The sequence below is a fragment of the Eschrichtius robustus genome, chromosome 2 (assembly GCF_028021215.1).
Source record: "Eschrichtius robustus isolate mEscRob2 chromosome 2, mEscRob2.pri, whole genome shotgun sequence".
NCBI lineage: Eukaryota > Metazoa > Chordata > Mammalia > Artiodactyla > Eschrichtiidae > Eschrichtius > Eschrichtius robustus.
In genome coordinates, this window is record NC_090825.1 from 83905659 (window position 1) to 83924134 (window position 18476).

Below are 18476 nucleotides of genomic sequence, written 5' to 3' on the forward strand. Positions count from 1 at the left end.
TTCATTTTTGTCTCCTAACTCACTTCACTACCCCCATCTACACACGACAATCCTCACATTTATCATGGAATATCACTGAACAGGAAAAGATCAATGTAATGGTTGCTGGGAAAGCTGGTCCAAAGCAATCAACAAGAAAGATCTGCTCTTTGTGTTCCTTTTTGTTTTGCAATATAATAACCCATCAAAAATATCAAACTAAAGTGAGGAAAGGATCTTGGCATACTAACATTATAAGCTGAGATCTACTGGTTTGTTGCAGAATTCATCTTTGTGCACTGAAAGAAGTAATCGGTCCAGGAGAACCGTAGGGACCTGAAGCAGTTATTAACAATAGTACAGTTAACTAACTTATTAATTAGTGTGTGTGTGTGTGTGTGTGTGTGTGTGTATTTTCTAGAGTCCAAATTTTTATCTCTTAAACCTTGATTAAATTTAACAAATCAAACATGATCTTTTAACACTTGACCCGAGTGAATGGAAGAGGACTTCGACAGTATCAGATAAATAGGGAATGAGAATGACCGCCCAGGGTTGTAAGTATCTCTGTAGACAGATCTCACCATTGGGGTCTCCTGTCCCTCGGTTAGGGCATCACTCTGGTGAGGACCAAAGTGAACTTCCACGTCCTGTTATGCTTGAGATCCCACTGGTCAGACCTCTTCCTCCTCAGTATATTGTTTTGTCCTCAGTTTCCCTGTTTTTATCCAGATTCCAACAACCAGGTTTTTGAAAAACTTTTTGAGTAGTTGACTATTCTTTCTGTTTTAATGACATATAAACTTTTCCCTTTTGGAAATTGCCTGACTCAGGCTTATCATTCTACACATGAGACAGCTGGAGAAGTTAGGCAACTTGCTGTTTACCTAGTTTGCTAAGACTGGAAAACCAGGTCAGGACTTTTGTCTGCCTCTTGGTCCATTTATCCTTCCTTTACATCATGCATTTTCTGACTAAAACCTAGAGTAAGTGGCTCCCTTGGTATCTGAGAATGCAAAAATGGCTGAAGTGCTCTTGGAAGTCATTTGAGCTTATTTCCCTGGCAAAGAGAAAAATGAAGCTAAGTCTCATTGCTTATTTTTAAGTATTTACTAAATGGATTCTCGGTTGTTGGCATTGAAAAATATAAAACCATAATGAAGACCATACCACACAACATGGCATATTATATATTTACTTGAAAAAGCAAACAATGAAGTTATTTACAAAGCACATTATAACTGTATTTGCTTAGATGCAATTTGGAAGTGATGTTAAAATTGAGAGCATTTAAAAGTTTTTTCAACAAATATTAAACAGGAACCTACCAAGTGTCAGACACGTATTAAGTGCTTAGGCTGCAATAATAGTGTGCACATGACTCCTGCCTTCATTGAGCTTACTGTCTAGTGGGGGATATAGATAAGTAAGTGGGTAAGTAAGATATAGTGTGAAAATGAGCATCTGAGGTGAAATACAAGGCATGGAGTACTTAGCAAAGGCATCTTAGCTTATCTAGACATGGGTTTTCTGAGAAGTTTTGCCAGTAGAAGTGACATTTAAACTGAGAAGTCAAGAGAGAAGAGAAGTTAACCCAGTAAAAATAGGAGTTGGGTGAGGATGGACAAATGTTGCAGGTAGAGGGAGCAGCAAGTGGGAAGGCTCCAAATTAAAAGAGGAAATAATTTTTCAGGGACTGAGAGAAGTTCAGAGTCGTTGAAGTATGCCTCCTACGAACTTTTCTGTGGTTATTCCAGTGATAAACATACAAAGTTATTTTTCTCAAATAAGTACTTTTTCTGGACTTGGACATTTATGAAACAAGTTTTGTTCCTTTTTGTTTTCTGAAGAAGGGGCAGGATACTAATCTCCATACATACTGGTTTGTTTGTTTGTTTCTTATCTCCACCCCATGTATGTTAATATGTGTGGGAGTATTGCCCCTAGGAGGAGATACCATGTTTTCACATGAATCTGTAGATCATGAAAAATGGATGTCTTCTTTTGCCTGCATTGTGACTGTTGTCACTTGTAGCTTAGAACGCAGGTATTATGCTCAAAAGCCTTGTGTGACTTGTCATATATGATTGTTAATGTGTTTCCAACTCCTGGCTCTCTTAAACTTTATTGTATATACCTTATACCTTTATTATTTATGTAGAGCACCTCAAAATCCTACTTTAAAGCATGGAAGTTTCTGAGAATTCTGCCACACTGGACAATTTAATTGACAACTGAGAGAAAAAAAAAGGACACGTAGGAAATGATTATAACTAACTTATGTCTATTCAAAGCAAACTGGTGGTAAGAAATTGTCCTGTTTACATTTCCCTGCCCTGAAACATCTTGCTCCCTTCCAGAACAGCTGATGCTTATATATTAGGTCATTCAATATTAAAGTGATTATGAAGATTCCTAATGTACAAATATGTTCTAATGATATATCATAATTATTAGCCACTATAATGATCATCATTAACAATATTAATAGCTAGCATTTGCATCATGTTACTGTGTATCAGATACTGTGCCAAGTGTTTCATGTTCATTATTTCATTTAATCTTCATAACACTTTTATGAAGCAGGCCTTGACGTTTTCTCTATCTTACAGTTAAAGAAATTGAGGCATGGAGAGGTTATGTACTTTGCCCAAAGTCACAGAACAACTATATGGGGAGAAGGGATTTGAATGTAGGCTGTCTGACTTCCAAGCTCACTTGTGTACCAGATAAGACTCTATCGCTGAAGATAGGGGCATCATAAAACTCTGCAAAAAGAGCAAGCTAGCAGCATGCCCAAGAAACCAGTAGAGTATGACATTAATTTAAAGGATATTTTTTTTGGCGTGATGGACTGTCTTCTTATGGGTATTTTCAGGAATATTTATTAGGTTAAAATTAACTTGCAGTTCTTGTGGATGCTAATAAGCTACCCTGTTTACCTTTAAGCTGAACTTTACAAATGGTATTGTACCTTTATAACCTTGACATTTATTAGGGTTTGAAAAGTGCTGTTCACTCTTTGAGAAAAGAGAGTACATCTACTCCTAGTTTGTTGAAAAAAATCAATGTTATATGTGCGATTGTTTCAGTGGTTCTTTATGGTATACCAAGCACTTTTGCATTATTTTATTTTATTCTTAAAGCTTTCCTAGAGAGATAGGGTGGGTATTAACTGCCTCCAGTGTATGAATAAGGAATCCAATTCTCAGTGAGTGATGGTTGAACCAGAACTAGAACATGGAACTCTGTAATCTTCCCTATATGCTGCTTCTCTGCATACAATTCGGAAGAAGAATAGGTTGAGGAAATTTCATAAGGAATAATATATAAGGAATAAGCTAGAATGTGACACTGTCCCTTGATTTCTTAACATTACCAAATATGACTTGGTTGATAAGCTCACTACAGATAATGAAATTCCTGATTATTGCAACTCATAAATATAGCACATGGCTTTTTTGCTGGCCCCTACTTTTGAGTCCATGTGAGATGGGGGTGCTTCATGGACTTCAGTTCTCCCCTTAATCTACACTAATGCCACCATGGAGGGAGGACAGATGTTAGTAGAGAGTGGCTTTATAAACTCTCAGGAAAACTTGGGAAACTACTTCGTTTTTTTAATAGAGGAAATCCTTTGAGTGTCTTGGCAAGGATTTAAAAGAATTTGTTCTTTTAGTAGAGCTAAGATAATTTTTTCAAAAATCCATTGTAATTAGGACAAAAATCCATTCCACTGGCTTGTCAACATACTCAAATTCTTGCTAAAATCTGTATTCAAATCATCTGTTCTGTGTTTTAGAAAATTTAGCTCTTGGCCAAAATTTTCCATATTTAATGATAAAATAAGAATGAGGCAAGTGGCAGAATGATTGAGTTGAAAGTATAGATTTTGGTAAATAATGGACAAAAACTAGAATCAAAGACATATTGAAGGAGATCTTGGTAATAGCACCAAGTCACCAACAACGTTAGCCTAAGACAAATGTCGAAGTAGGAAGTGTGCATAGAGATATGAGGGCAAGTAGGGTCAAATAAAAAAGGCAAAAATATTAGCCAATCAGATGTCAACTTGATAGTATCTTTTTTATTAAAATAGTATTAACAGTAATTTTACAGTGATCACACATTAGGGGAACTTTGTGATCTTCAAATGTTGTGGTAAGAAGGAATTTCCTTCAATTGAAGAAATACTTCGTTGTCAGGCAACTCCTTGCAGTCAGACCCCTGGGGAGCAAAATTGCCCATTGTCTTGGCCAAAATATCTAGCCTAATGCAGACCAGAAAGCACCACAACCCTAACAACTTGAAGAAAGTAAAAGGACATGGGGGCTGATGGGCTGATTTAAGGTTCCTTTAGAAAGAGAGATTGAGGTCCACCCAGGGTAGAGACTTCGTGACTCCAGTGAGGAGGTCCAGTTCATCTGTTGCAGAGATGTGGGCCTTAGTCAAATCTGTTATAACTGGGTTTAGCTCAACTCTGGTTTATGTAGTTACCTTTAGTGATATCTATCATGGGTCTGCCACAGACCTTGGTCTAATACTTAACCTCAGTGGGTCTTTTTCTATATAGCACAATCGATACCCTTCGAGGGATGCCTGTGAACAAGGAACATAGTAAATGTGAAGTTGTTTTGAGTTTCTCAGAGGAAAAGACATGTGTACTGGAAGTTATTGCTATCATTAAAGTAATTATTAGCAGTACATTAGGATAAACAACACTGACAGTCAAGATTTGAGTAGCCTTTAGCTGAAAATCAACCGAGTTCAGCTTAAATATTACAAGGGTTCTACTGGAATAGGTACAGGGTTCAGGTATAATAAATATTTTTCTAGAAAAAGCATTGAACAATATATTGAATTAGGATCCATAGAAACATTTTCTTGGTTTTTTTTTTGTTGTTGTTGTTGGAAGGTGCCTAAGTACCAGATAGAATCTGTTCTGTTAGATGAAATTTACTCAGTTCAGTGATGGCTGACTGGCTTCCGTTTTTTATTCTGCTCCCTTCATACACCCTCTCTCCTAGGCTCCTTCACACAGGACAATGAAATAATTATAAAAGCCGTACACTGAACAGTCTCAAGTCAGAAACATACAAACATGTAGTGTTCAGTTTTTTCCAGTATCTTGTTAACATTATTTTCTCTTCCACTACCCACTGATAAGGCTGGGGAGTGAAGCTTGATCTTTACAGTAGAAGTATCTGAGTACATGCAGATACTTTTTTCAGGTCACATTCAGTATTTATTATGATCAGTGTCTTTAAGTGGAGGGGTAGTGTTCTGCATTCTCTTTCACCTGTGTTTGCTGAAGCCTGGGGTATAGGTAAGGACCTACTGCTCATGTGAGGGACAGAATGCTCTTTGTGAGGAATTTGTGGCACCTCTGTGATTAGCCATTGCCTTCTCTCCATCTAACATCGGCTGCCTGGTAACATTTGGTACAGCTGGTCTCTAATGCTGGGTCTCTGCTGTGACACTTGAGATGGGCTTTGGTACCTAGGGGGCATTCTCTGTGCAGCCCCCTAACTTCAGAGATTCTGTGGAGAACAGTGACACCTCTTTTTCCTCAAAACCCCTCTGGGTGGGTTCCCGCAGTGACCACCTAGCCTTGCCTGAGATTATTTCTGCAGGCTTCTCTAGGCCCTTACAAAGCCTCAGAGCCCCTGCCATGGATCCTTAGCTAAGGGAGAAATTGAAAAGAGCAGCAATCTTTGCCTTATTCCCAAATGTTTGCAGGTCCTGGTAATCAGCAAACAGTCAGCTATATAATGAGCTTCTTTGAGATATCCGCTTACTCACACAAAGGAGAGAAGGGAAAGGAGAAAGTGCCAGCACTCTACAAATTCTTCCCTTCTATTTTTTTCTCCATGAATGCCCTTCTCTTCTCCAACTAGGCTTTTTTTTTTTTTTTTTGGTAAAATTTAAAATATTTATTTTTATATTTATTTATTTATTTATTTATGGCTGTGTTGGGTCTTCGTTGCTGCTCGCGGGCTTTCTCCCGTTGTGGCGAGCGGGGGCTACTCTTCGTTGCGGTGCGCGGGCTTCTCTTTGCGGTGGCTTCTCTTGTTGCGGAGCACGGGCTCTAGGCACGCGGGCTTCAGTAGTTGTGGTTCGTGGGCTCTAGAGTGCAGGCTCAGTAGTTGTGGTGCACGGGCTTAGTTGCTGTGCGGCATGTGGGATCTTCCCAGACTGGGGCTCGAACCCGTGTTCCCTGCATTGGCAGGCGGATTCTTAACCACTGCGCCACCAGGGAAGCCCTTTTTTCTTTCTTTTTTTTGGGAAAATTTTTGTTCCATTGAAAACTCCTAATGCCAGGTAATCAGCAGAGAGACTCCTCTATTTCACATCCTTATAACAATCCTTGAGTGGATCTGAATCTTTTAGGAATGATTTTTACAAGTTGTTTTTATTCATTCTTTTTAATTAGGCAAAATAACATATAAATATTTCATGCTAAATGAAATGTCTCTCCTATTATAAAAGATGCCAAGAGAGAAAATGCCTAGGCTAATCAGTTCCAAACTATATATATGTGTGTGTGTGTGTGTGTGTGTTTTCCTTCCCACAAATCAGAAATGCAGACATTGTTTTCCTGGCTTTACTGATGTGGAAACTGAGTCTCGGAGAAGTTGTCGCATACCTAATAAAAGGCAGAGGAGTTATTCAAGTTGAGATTTGGCTAACTTCAAATTCTTTATTCTTTCTGCTAGAGAAAAGTACCTCTTAGCTTGCCATTCCTCTTGGTTGTCCAGCATTTGAAACGTATTCCCAAATATGGGAGTTGCCTTTTCTTTATGAGTCTCAGAAGGGGAATATCCACCTCCCATTATAGAAAGTGTAAATATTAGATACTTTCCTAGCCCCCCTTGCAGCCAAGACAAAGACATGTGACCTAAGCACCATAAAGTCAGATGTGCCCATCCCAGAGTAGGGGGCACTTTGAGGAGTTCTCTCTCGTCAGCAGTGGAAGTTGCATTGCTGGGTTGAATCTCAGTGGTAGCCTGAACAGTGCTGCCCGTGCCTGTGTCCAGTGCTAAGGACCAGCAATGCCAGTAGTGCAAGCAGCAAAATTCAGTGCCATGAAATGGCAGCCATGGTGTTCCAGTTCATCAAGTCAGTGGGCTAATTTTGGGCATTATTCTTGGCTGCATATCCACACCTCTGCTTCCCCAACTTTTCCAGTGAGTCTGAGATCAATCTAATATTATTTTAATAAATCTCTTTCTATTTAAATCATCTAGGGTTGGTTTCTTTTCTTGTAGGTTCCAATCTACAGCCTTTTGAATCATTTTAGGCCTGTTTTCTTCTGTGTTTGATTTCTGTTTTCTGGGTTTGGGGTCTATACGGTTTATCAGAGAGCTGGATAGTATTACTTTTGGATATGTTTTTCAAAGTACTGTCCATTGTTTCCTTACAAACTAAGTGTGAGTTTTAGGATATAAAGGATATGTTTGCTGTAACGTACCTGGCAGTGTGCAAGAGCATAAATGAGTTTTCCCATAACTTAACACGCATGGGCTTTGGAACTTACGAAAAGAAGCAAAATAAGCATTTCAAGAGATTAATTTTGTGAAGTGATACCCTTCAGCTGCCATCTGCCTAGCAATACCTGATCAGTTAGAGAGTTAAGTCACATGAAGCCTTTCTACTCTCTCCACTCCTTCTCCGTTTCCTAACTGACCAATCTCTCCTTTGACTTGACTTTACATTCTTCTTTATTAATTTATTTTACCTCTCTCTCCCTTCCTCCCTCCCTCCCTTCCTTCCTCCCTCCCTCCCTCCCTCCCTCCCTTCCTCCCTTCCTTCCTTCCTTCCTTCCTCCATTCCTCCCTTCCTTCCTCCTTCCCTTCTCTCTTTCTTCTTTTCCTCCTCCTCCTTCCCCTTCTCCTCCCTCTCCCCCTCCCCCCCATGCTCCCTCCATTTTTTGTAAGCTTACTCCCAATACACAGGTACACACATATTAGAATCAGTGGCTCCTCAAGGGCAGGTGCCGTGTCTCATTTGCATTGTTCTGTACACAATCAAGCCCAGTGCCTGGAACAGAGTAAGCAATCAGTGAATATTTGAAGAAACTAATGAGTACGGTAAATTCTGGTATGGTTAATTTCCCTCACATTTTACCTTTGCTTAAGTCAACTTTTCAAGAGAAGTTTCTCTACATGATTTATGTAATGCTTCATTAAGCTTTCATGATTTATTTGGTTTCTTCCAAAACTCCCATTTCCTTTTTAACTCCATCCTTTCCACATTCTCTCTCTCTACGCACCCCTTCCACATAAACCCACATGTAACGTATGTGCACTACACAGCAAGGTGGTCCAAGATTCATGACTATTGCTTTAACATTAAACATCTCCTCTGAAAAACCTTAGTATTAATATCAGCACATTTTAAACCACCTTGTATTTTTACTTTCTCTGGCCCCATTCCATTGTGTTACTTTCAATCCACTAAGACTTAGGAGAAGGTTTTTGATTGCTTAGTGACACATGATTTGTGTTGGTTGTATTCAACATTTTAAAATATAATTTGGGGAAGAGAGAAGTTTAGATTGGACTTAGACGTGCCTTTAACTTTATATGCTTAGAGCCTATCTCCCAAAGTTCTGAGGTACAGTCATTATCCTAGTCTGTAGTGTAAAACTCTATTTGCGTTACCTGTCTGAGAATTCGGAATTTCATGCTGCGAAATATGGGGGTTCCGTTTTGTAACACTCCCTTTCTAGAACCTACTCTTTATTTTCAAAGAGAACAAGGATTATAGTGGAAGAAAAGAATGAGGATAATAATGGCTCCATTTTTACAAGCCCCCTGTCAGGTTTTTGTGATGTAACCTCTGTCAATTTAAGTAAAGGCAGGTGAGAAAGACCCAGGGGCTCCAGTCACACAAGGCTGCCCTACATGTACCTACTGTTCTATCTAACCTTAACTCTCTCCTAGTCTTTTCAAAAGGAGAAAAGAAAAGGACATGAATAGTTCCTGTCTGTTGTACTGTAGACTGGATAGAATATATCAAAGAGGAAATTATATGTCTGGGACTTGGAAAACATTCATTATAACTGATCATAGAACAAATTGACATGGACTAGTGCAATGTGCTGGCCTTACAGTAGATTTAAATATATAGAACAAAGGTGAGGGCAAGTAGTAGCATGACCTTGATTTCCAGTCAATTTCTTTAAACGTCTTTTTAAGATTTCTACTATATTTTGGGCTTAAAGAATACTGAGATCCTTCTCTAAAAAGAAACTATGTTAAACGTCATGTTGTATAAAAGGATACCTTCAAGGCATTTACAGTTTAGTGGGGGAGAAGGTGTCAAAGAAATACAGCAAATTAAAATTCAATATGAGATTTAATAACAACCATCTTATAGTAAATAATTACCCTGTGCCTTAAACTATCCTAATCTCTGTACTAATAGGACTTCATTTAATCTTTATAAAAACCCTATTATTATCTGCATTTTACAAAGAAGGAAACTGAGGCACAGAGAGGTTAGGGACTTTGCCCAAGGCAACACAGCAAGTTAATGGTGGAACAGAATTCAAACCCAGACAGCTAGGCTTCAGAGTGTGTATGCTACACAATCCTACTGTTTTAGACAGTGAAAGAGATGACTTAAGGCAGTATGTGTTAATGAATGTATATTCCAGAGGGGGCAAATATACACCTTGGCTTGGGCTAAACTTGTCTCTTAGGTGTTTGGACCACATTCTTTTGCCTGCATATTGTTTAGAAAATTTTCTGTGTATTTAAAAGAATTTTAAATTAATTGCCAGTACTTAAAAACTGAGAGATTTTACATAAATATTCAGATTTTGGCTTCTCTTGATAATTCAGAAGATTTGGATATCCTCTGCCTACATTCTTACGAGGAAGCATTGTCTGTAGCTGAGTAGCCGCTGCTCACCTTAGAAGTGGCATCGCTCTTCAATTTGCCATAGTCCCCACTACTCCCTTTTATTTCCCACATAAATGTTACGTGTCAGCTGCCATATATCATTCTGCTTCCAGAGTTTTTATCCTTGTGGTGGAATTAGGAGGAAAATTATTTCTTGTACTTGTGTCTATATTAGGTGAGCAAAATGAGAAACATACACAGATACCAAATATTTACACTTATTCGCTCACTCATGTTACCTGACAAGTTTGTATACTTGAGATTGTAAGTTATGTAGACTGTAACACAGGGCTCACTTGGATAGGTAAACTCTGATAAAAATAAAAAAGGATTTTACTTAGGTCTAAAGAGTGTTTAGGATTTTTCTAGGTAGATCAAAGTATGTTAGGGAAGGTAGGAAGGTTAAGCGTGTAAACATTAAAATGCAATTTGTATAAAAAATAGATTCAGTAGCAAAACAAGCTTTACTCACTTTTTGACTAGTGTAATTTGTGATGGGTTTGGTGGCTTCTGAGGCTGAAATGAATGGAATGCATAAACAAATCTGAGAATGTTTCAATGGAAGTACCAGTCATGCCTTCTCTTTCTCTTTGCCTCTTGTCTCTAAGACAGACAGTCACATGCACACACATATACTCAGATATATACACACACACTCCTACACAAATATGCATACATACATGCATACACATACATACATACACGTGTATATATTACTGTTTGTCCCTTTGAATTGTTCAGTGACTTTAGACAATAGGATGAGAAATAATGTTGATAAAACTGCCAAAGTAAATGAATTACTAGGCCATAATTGTCAAAAGATTCAGGTAACAGAATTAGAGATATTATTTTCCTTCAGGCAGGCTCTTATGGAATCCACAGGGTCACAGAATCAGTAGGGACTAAGCCATGAACCATGGATGCCTTACAAATAAAATCAACAGATGACCATGTCCATGTGATTGCCAGCCAGTCAAGGCCTGGCTTTCCAAATTAACTGGGAAGGTCTGTTGTCATCTTATCTACGTTAGTTGTGCTGCCTCCTCCAACCCTTGTTGCAGATGGAAAAAATAAAGTATTAAAAGATAGATATGGTTTTAAATAGGTTATTACCCGCTTCTTTCAGAATAGTAAAGAACCATTCTAAAACGGTACTTGAGTGCATTTGACTGAAACGTCTTCATGTAACGTGAGCCTCACTGAGCATCAGTTTGCTACACTTCACTGTACTAGCGATAGTTCTCACTGTAATAGTCCATTCCAATTTATCTTACGCCAAGAAAACGAGTATTTCCTGAACTCCAGAGGCACAATTTCCTTTCTTTATGTACTCTGTCTTGAAAGAAAATGTCACTTCGAAACAAAAAGCAAATATTTAAATCTCCCCCTCACTCTACCCCATCCCTATCTTTAAAAGATTAGATATCAGGGTAAAATAATTTGTGGTAACTGTGAAAATTCTTAAGATGTAGCCTGGCTAACCCACTTCCGTTCAATACATAAAATATTTCTTAATAAACTGCTTGAAGCAAAATAGGAATTTCACAGGTATTAAGTCTATTTTTCTCTCTTTAGATACAACTACTGATTTCAAACATGTAGATTTGGGACCCATGAATGATGAAATTACTGTCCTGCAGGTGCATAATGGTAAATAAACATAAAAGGTTGAAAGTTTATGCAAGGCACATACGAACCAAGTGCCTACCAGGCTTTAGAACTGAAACGTGTCACAGCATTTGCTGTAGTGGAAAAGGCCTAGACATTTTGGGTTTGGGTCCTGTGGACACTAATTTCCATCTGTAAGGACTCCCTTTTTTCCTCCTACCTGTTTCCTTCCTTACTTCATCTATCCCTTCCTTTCTTTATAAAATGAACACTTAACTCTGTGCCAGTTACTGTACCAGGTGCTGGAACACAACTCCCTGTATTAGCCTGCTAGGGCTGTCATAACAAAATATCACAGACTGGGTTATTTTAACAACAAAAATTTATTTTCTCATAGTTCTGGAGGTTAGAGTCCAATATCAAGGTGTTGGCCAGTTTGGTTTCTACTGAAGCTTTTCTCCTTGGCTGTCTTTTTACTGTGTCCTCACTTGGTCTTCCTCTGTGGAATTTGTCCCTGGTGTCTCTTCCTCTTCCTACAAGGACATCATTCATAATTAATTAGGTCCCCAAACTTACCACCTCATATAATCTTTTTTTTTTCTGAAGTAAATAAAAATTTTTAAAATTTTATATTGAAGCATAGTTGGTTAACAGTGTTGTGTTAGTTTCAGGTGTACAGCAAAGTGATTCAGTTATACACATACATGCATCTATTCTTTTTCAAATTCTTTTCCCATCATTTAATCTTAACTACCTCTTAAAGGCTCTGTCTCCATACAGTCATATCTTAAGGTACTGGGGGTTAGGACTTCAACATATGAATTTGGGGGGGACCAAAATTCAGTCCGTCTCACACCCTAATGCAAGATCCCTCTTTTGGAGAGGATTATGGTATAATAAGAGATTAAGAAGGAAACAAAAGTATTAATCACTTGATCAAGGATGAGTCACTTCACCTCTCAACTTCTTAGCATTTTTCCTGTAAATGATGGATTGGGTAAATAATTTCTAGGATTCCTTACAGTTCTGATGATCTGTGATTCCAACTCTGTGTCTAAAATTAGGCCTGAAATACAGGGTGAAATAAATATGGAGAATGGGAAGGGACATGACCAGGCAGTGAGGAAAGTACCAACTGAAGGGTCACTGCTCCTTCTCTAGGGGTCACTGGTATGAATGTAGTCATTCCCCTTTAATTTTCTAAGAAAGGTTTCTTGTCTCTCATTATTTCAGGGAGTTGGTGGTTTTTATTAATCAGTCACTCATCAACTTTTTATATTCTGAAAAATTAACTAAAATTTAACAAATTCTTAAAACAAAAAAGCTATCTTGTTCTTGGAGTTGAGCAGACATTTTGTTGCCTGAATTTAGGCCCTGAGTCTCTGAAAGAATTCCCCAAACATGTACCACCCCGTCTGTAAAATAACTGGCCCCCTCACATCATAATATCAAATGAATGGAAGGAAACCCTTAGTGTTCCAGATTCAGTGCCATGTATAAGGCTCGTTTTCATCAATTGTGATTCTTCTTTCTGAAAATGAATTTCTCTTTTTTCCTTTTACCGTTTATCCAGTGTGAAGTAATTTAAAAATCCATTAACACATATTGCCATGTTAATTGGATGATATTCTTCAAGGTCAAGAAACTATCAATAGATATTGAATAGTGACTATAAATAAATTCATTACAGTAATTAGATTTGTCAATTAAAATTGGGAACCGCAACTCTTTATGACTGGATTAAAGGTGGATCACTTTGGGAAAATAATTTTGCTCAACATAATAGAGGAAGATTGGTTGATGATCTCATATGCAAGTTTGACCCCATGAGTGAAATCAGCTTCTGATTTTTTTTATATCAGCGGGTTCAGAAACTCCTGAAAGTGTGGATGCTGCTGAATTTCCTCTAAAAATATTTTTAGAAATTAAAACCAAGTGAAATATCCAACATAATATTTATCAAGAAGACACTCTAATAACAAGATCTAACATTTATTAAGAACTTGGTCTTTGCCAGATTATGTACTAAAACCTTAATGTATTATCTTTTTTACTCCTCATAAATTACATACCGCATGAGGTATATAATTATCTTCTTTTTGCAGGTGAAACTTTTCCATGGTCATTCATACTATTAATAAGTGCCGGAGCTGAATTAAAATTTAGGTCCATCTGACTCCAAGCCCAACACTCTTGTCACCTCTCTGCATGTGTATTACTAGATAAATATTTTAATTAATTTCACTTTATTTGTTATTCTCTCCAAAGTGAGAAGGTTTCTGGTAAAGAAAAATGTAATCCTTGTTGTTTTTAGTTTTAGTAAATTTGGAATGGTTATTCTGAAAACCAGATCACATAATTTATTGCATATTTCTTCATTTTTTAATCTGGAAGTTGTACAGTATATAAAAGCTTGTAGTCACTATTTGCATTCTATTTTGTTGGTGACACAGAGCTATATTTTTTGTCACATGTTCTCTCTTCATAAGGAGTCTGAATTGCATAGCAACTTTAGCATTACTGGTCTGGGGATGTCAGATGCTCTGTGTGTGGAAGAGAAGTGTGACGGTCTGTTTTTGATGCTGCCAATCTTATATATTCACTCAACAAATAATCATTAAGTGCCAGTCATGTGCCATAATTTAGCCTAGGTGCTGACAATACAACAGTGAATCAGAAGACAAAAACTGCTAAGTCAAAGAACTTATATTCTGAGAGTAGAAAAGCAGAATCAGTAGGTGATCTCAGATTTGTCTGACCCCAAAGTGCACACTTTATAAGTAAGCTATTCTGCCGTTTCTTATCTGCTGAGTCACTTTTTTAACATAAACCAGTACATTTGGTGTGTGTGTGGTGGTGGGGATTGAAGGTTTGGGGTTGTGCAGAATGTGTGGGTAATGACTAGAGAGTAACACACTAAGCTGTGTTTGTCTTAGTTTTTTTTAAAATATCACACTAACTGCTGACATCTGAGCATGTAATACCATAGGGCATGGTTCATACTTTCTGTTTGTTACAGAAAAATGTCTGGAGTTTGTGGTATGCCAGATCCCCAAGGGGAGTGGCCACCAGAAACTTCTGTGATGAGTGAGGGATCATTATACAGAGTAGCTATCAATGCTGAAAATCAACTTGAATGCCAACTTTTTATTATTTTAATAAATATTGAGCATTCATTATGTCTTAGGCTCTAGATAATGGAGATAAGTAAAGATTTGGGGGAATGACACAATGGGGCAGCATAGCAAATAGCACATGTTTGATATGGATAGAATATTAACTGTAAGTGTATCTGAAAATCAGGCTGAAGAGAATAGAATGTGTGCTTTGCCAAATGGCTTTTGATCTCATGGCAAAGAATGGGAACTTCTTTCCATGTCCTTCAAACTGGAGAACAGATATCTTAGGGAATATGTGGTTGTTTTTAAGTGGTACAGAGGCTGATATATAAACCTATCCTCTCTATAATATCAACTTTTTATTGACTACCCGGAAGAAAAAAAACCCTAAATTTAAAAATACTAAGCATAGGGGCTTTCCTAGTGGCGCAGTTGTTAAGAATCCGCCTGCCAATGCAGAGGACACGTGTTCGAGCCCTGGTCCAGGAAGATCCCACATGCCACAGAGCAACTAAGGCCGTGAGCCACAACTGCTGAGCCTGTACTCTAGAGCCCACGAGCCACAACTACTGAAGCCCTCGCACCTAGAGCCCGTGCTCTACAACAAGAGAAGCCACGACAATGAGAAGCCCGCGCACCGCAATGAAGAGTAGCCCCCGCTCGCCACAACTAGAGAAAGCCTGCGCACAGCAATGAAGACCCAATACAGCCAAAAATAAAAACAAATAAATAAATTAAAAATACTAAACATAGATAAATTACAAAGAAGCATGCAGAGTGTATGTGCATTTTTAAACTTTTATATCTATTTATTGAAATATACATAGAGAAAAGTGAACATAAGTGTAGAGGTGGTAAATTTTCACTGATGACAGCTAATAGCGTATCAAGAAATAGAACATTAGCAGCACCCTCAAACCCCACTGTGCGCTTTTCCAGTCTCTACCTCCTTCCACCAAGAGTGAGCACTTTCCTGAATTCTAACAGCACAGATTAGTTCCACCTGTTTCTGAACTTTATAGACATGGAACCGTAGAGCAGTACTCTTTTGTGTCTGGCTTCTTTCCCTCAACATTGTGTTTGGGAGAGTCAACAATATTTTCTGTGTGTAGCCGTAGACTGTTCATTCTCCTTGTATCATGTTCATTGTGTGAATATACTACATTTTGTTTATACATTCTGCTCTTGAGGGGCATTTGGGCAATTTACAGATTTTGACTATTACAGATGGCTTTCATATGACATAAAAATATGTATGCATTTCTAAGAGCTAAGTTGCTGGGTCATAGGTTTATATACGTTTAGCTTTAAAAGATACAGTTTTTCAAAGTGGTTGTACAATTTATACTCATACTAGCAGTGTATTAGAGTTTTAGTTGCTTCAGGTTCTTGACAGAATTTTCCATTTTTTTAATTTTAGTCATTCTAGTGGGTATGCAGTGATACTTGATTTTAATTTTAATTGCATTTCCTAAATGAAATATTTTCATATTTTGAAATATTTTTCTTGTAATTTAGATACTCTCTTTGGTTAAGTGTTCATTTTTTGTCCACCTTTTTACTGGGTTTTCTGGTTTCGTTTTTTTCTTATTGATTTGTAGAAGTTCACTGTATATTTTGGGTACTAGCCTTTTGCCAAATATCTGTATTGCAAATATCTTCTCTTACACCTTGTGTTGAATATACACATTTTTAGCTAATACTTAAGCATAAGACTTGAATTCAGTTTTGCTCACAAGAGGTCACTTTGGGCTGTGCCCCAAAGGATGAAGGTTTACTTATGTATTTGCTCCACTATCACTTAAGGATACAGGTGCCATATTCCCCAGCCCTGTCCTGGTCTCAAGTGCCCTATCCTTGAAGTTAAAACCAGGAAGATTCAAGAAGCAATGAACAAGGCTAGATCCTTAATGTTTGCTAATGCACTTCGTAGTCTCAGGAATGTTATAGAATTTAGGATAAAGAGTTACATCTAATAGATATCAGAAAACTGATTAGTGTTTGTAAGAGATGAGTGGCATGTATAATTGAATTAAATGCCATATTTTAGGAGACAGGTAGTTCTCACTCAAAGGAAGAAGGGGTTTTTAGAAAACTGTGCCCTTTTTGTTTGTAGGCACATGACGTGTTTGTAATTCTGGAATGACAACATCAATATTGTTATGCTGAGCCCAGCCATGAAGGTCATGTGATACCTTAGCCGAAGCCTTCTCTTTGTATACAGTCTAAGTACTTTTTCTGTTTTTCTTCTTCACTCTTTATTTAAATATATGTATCAGTTAGGGATGCATTCTACTATAAATAGCAGTTTAAACACGTGAGGCTTAGTGATTTAGTGAAACAAGAAATTCATGGGTGAGGAGTCTAGGGCTGGCACAGAAGCTCAAGGAGGTCATTGGGGACCTGGTTGCTTTCCATCTTCCCACTCTGTTCTCTTTAGTGTGTAGGCCTTTGTCCTCATGCTTATCGACTCAGGGTCACAAGATGGCTGCTGAACCTACTGGGAGAGGATATGTCTTCCAGGCAGGAGGAAGCAAGAGAGCAAAAGAACTAGTAGGCTAACAGGCTTTAATTCATGTACAAAATCTCTGGGGATTTCTGCCTATTTCTTACGGCCTGACCTCTGATATATGTCCACACCTGGCTCCAAAGTAAGCTGGAAAATGGAATTGTTTTGTTTTTTAGCTGTGACAGTAAGGAAGGCAAGAAGAAGGAGGCCTGTGAAAGGGGTGTAGTCCGCAGAATAGACCACAGAGCCTTCATCTCCCTCCCTTTTCTCTTACATATTTCATTTGTCGTTATAAAAGTATTAGAGACTTGTTGAAGAAAGACAGCAAAGAACAAGAGCAAAGTACAAAAAAGTGTCCATCATTTTAACATCCTGAACAGTCACTGTAGATATCTTAGCTTGCATCTTCTAGTCACTTCAGAAAACAAGACCTGGGTGCTCAGTGTACTGTACTCATGGGTATTGGTGGTGTCACTGCTCTCAGGCGTCCTCAGTAGACAGAGAGGTAGGTAATCCACACACACAATTACATCTACATTTATTTCTACAAGAGTCTGTGTATTATGAAATCAGTAAGTTCACCCTGTTATATTTAATTCCAGTCCCACATCAAGGTTCATTCCACTTGTCTTTTTTCCTATATTTGTTAGCCCTTTCTCCACAGTGAGAAACCTGACTCCTTTTATCAACCATGTATTTACTTATTTGATCAGTCTCTCCATAACCTGTCTCCCATCTTACCACCTTCCCCTCCCACCCCTCTAGATGTCTTCTTAACTCTACTGAGCCTTCAGTAACGTGTGCCAGGCTGCTCCCTTACTTGGACATGACCTTCTCTTCCCGCTTGAGCTCAGGCAGCTTTGCTAGGCTGCCCATCTGCTCCCATTCCCTTCCTGCTTCCTAGAGCAAGCCCTTCGCACCCACAAATGTTCTGGCTTCTCACTGGCTCAACAGAATACCTATAACCCCATTCTGACACTACCTTGCTTGGCCTTATCTGTCAGTTTGGGACAGAATTTTGCAGGAAAGGAAGGGAAGGAGAGAAGGACATAGAAGAGAAACTATTTGTCTTTTTATTTCATGGTGTGTTCTGATGCTAGAAACTTTACATTTTCTTTAAGTAAACTGGTCAGTCTTTTGGGGTGATTTCTTATCCTTTTACATTTAAAATGTGGTGCCCCATAGAGATATTAAAAATATACTATTTTTTTCTAAGTTTTTTGGCATTTAATTATCTATCAGTTAGACATTTTGCCTTTTAATGTGTGGGGAAGAGATCTAAGCTAATTTTTTTCTGTTATTACAATACCACCTTCCTTTTTTAACTTTTCTCATTTTCTCTCTTTTTTTTT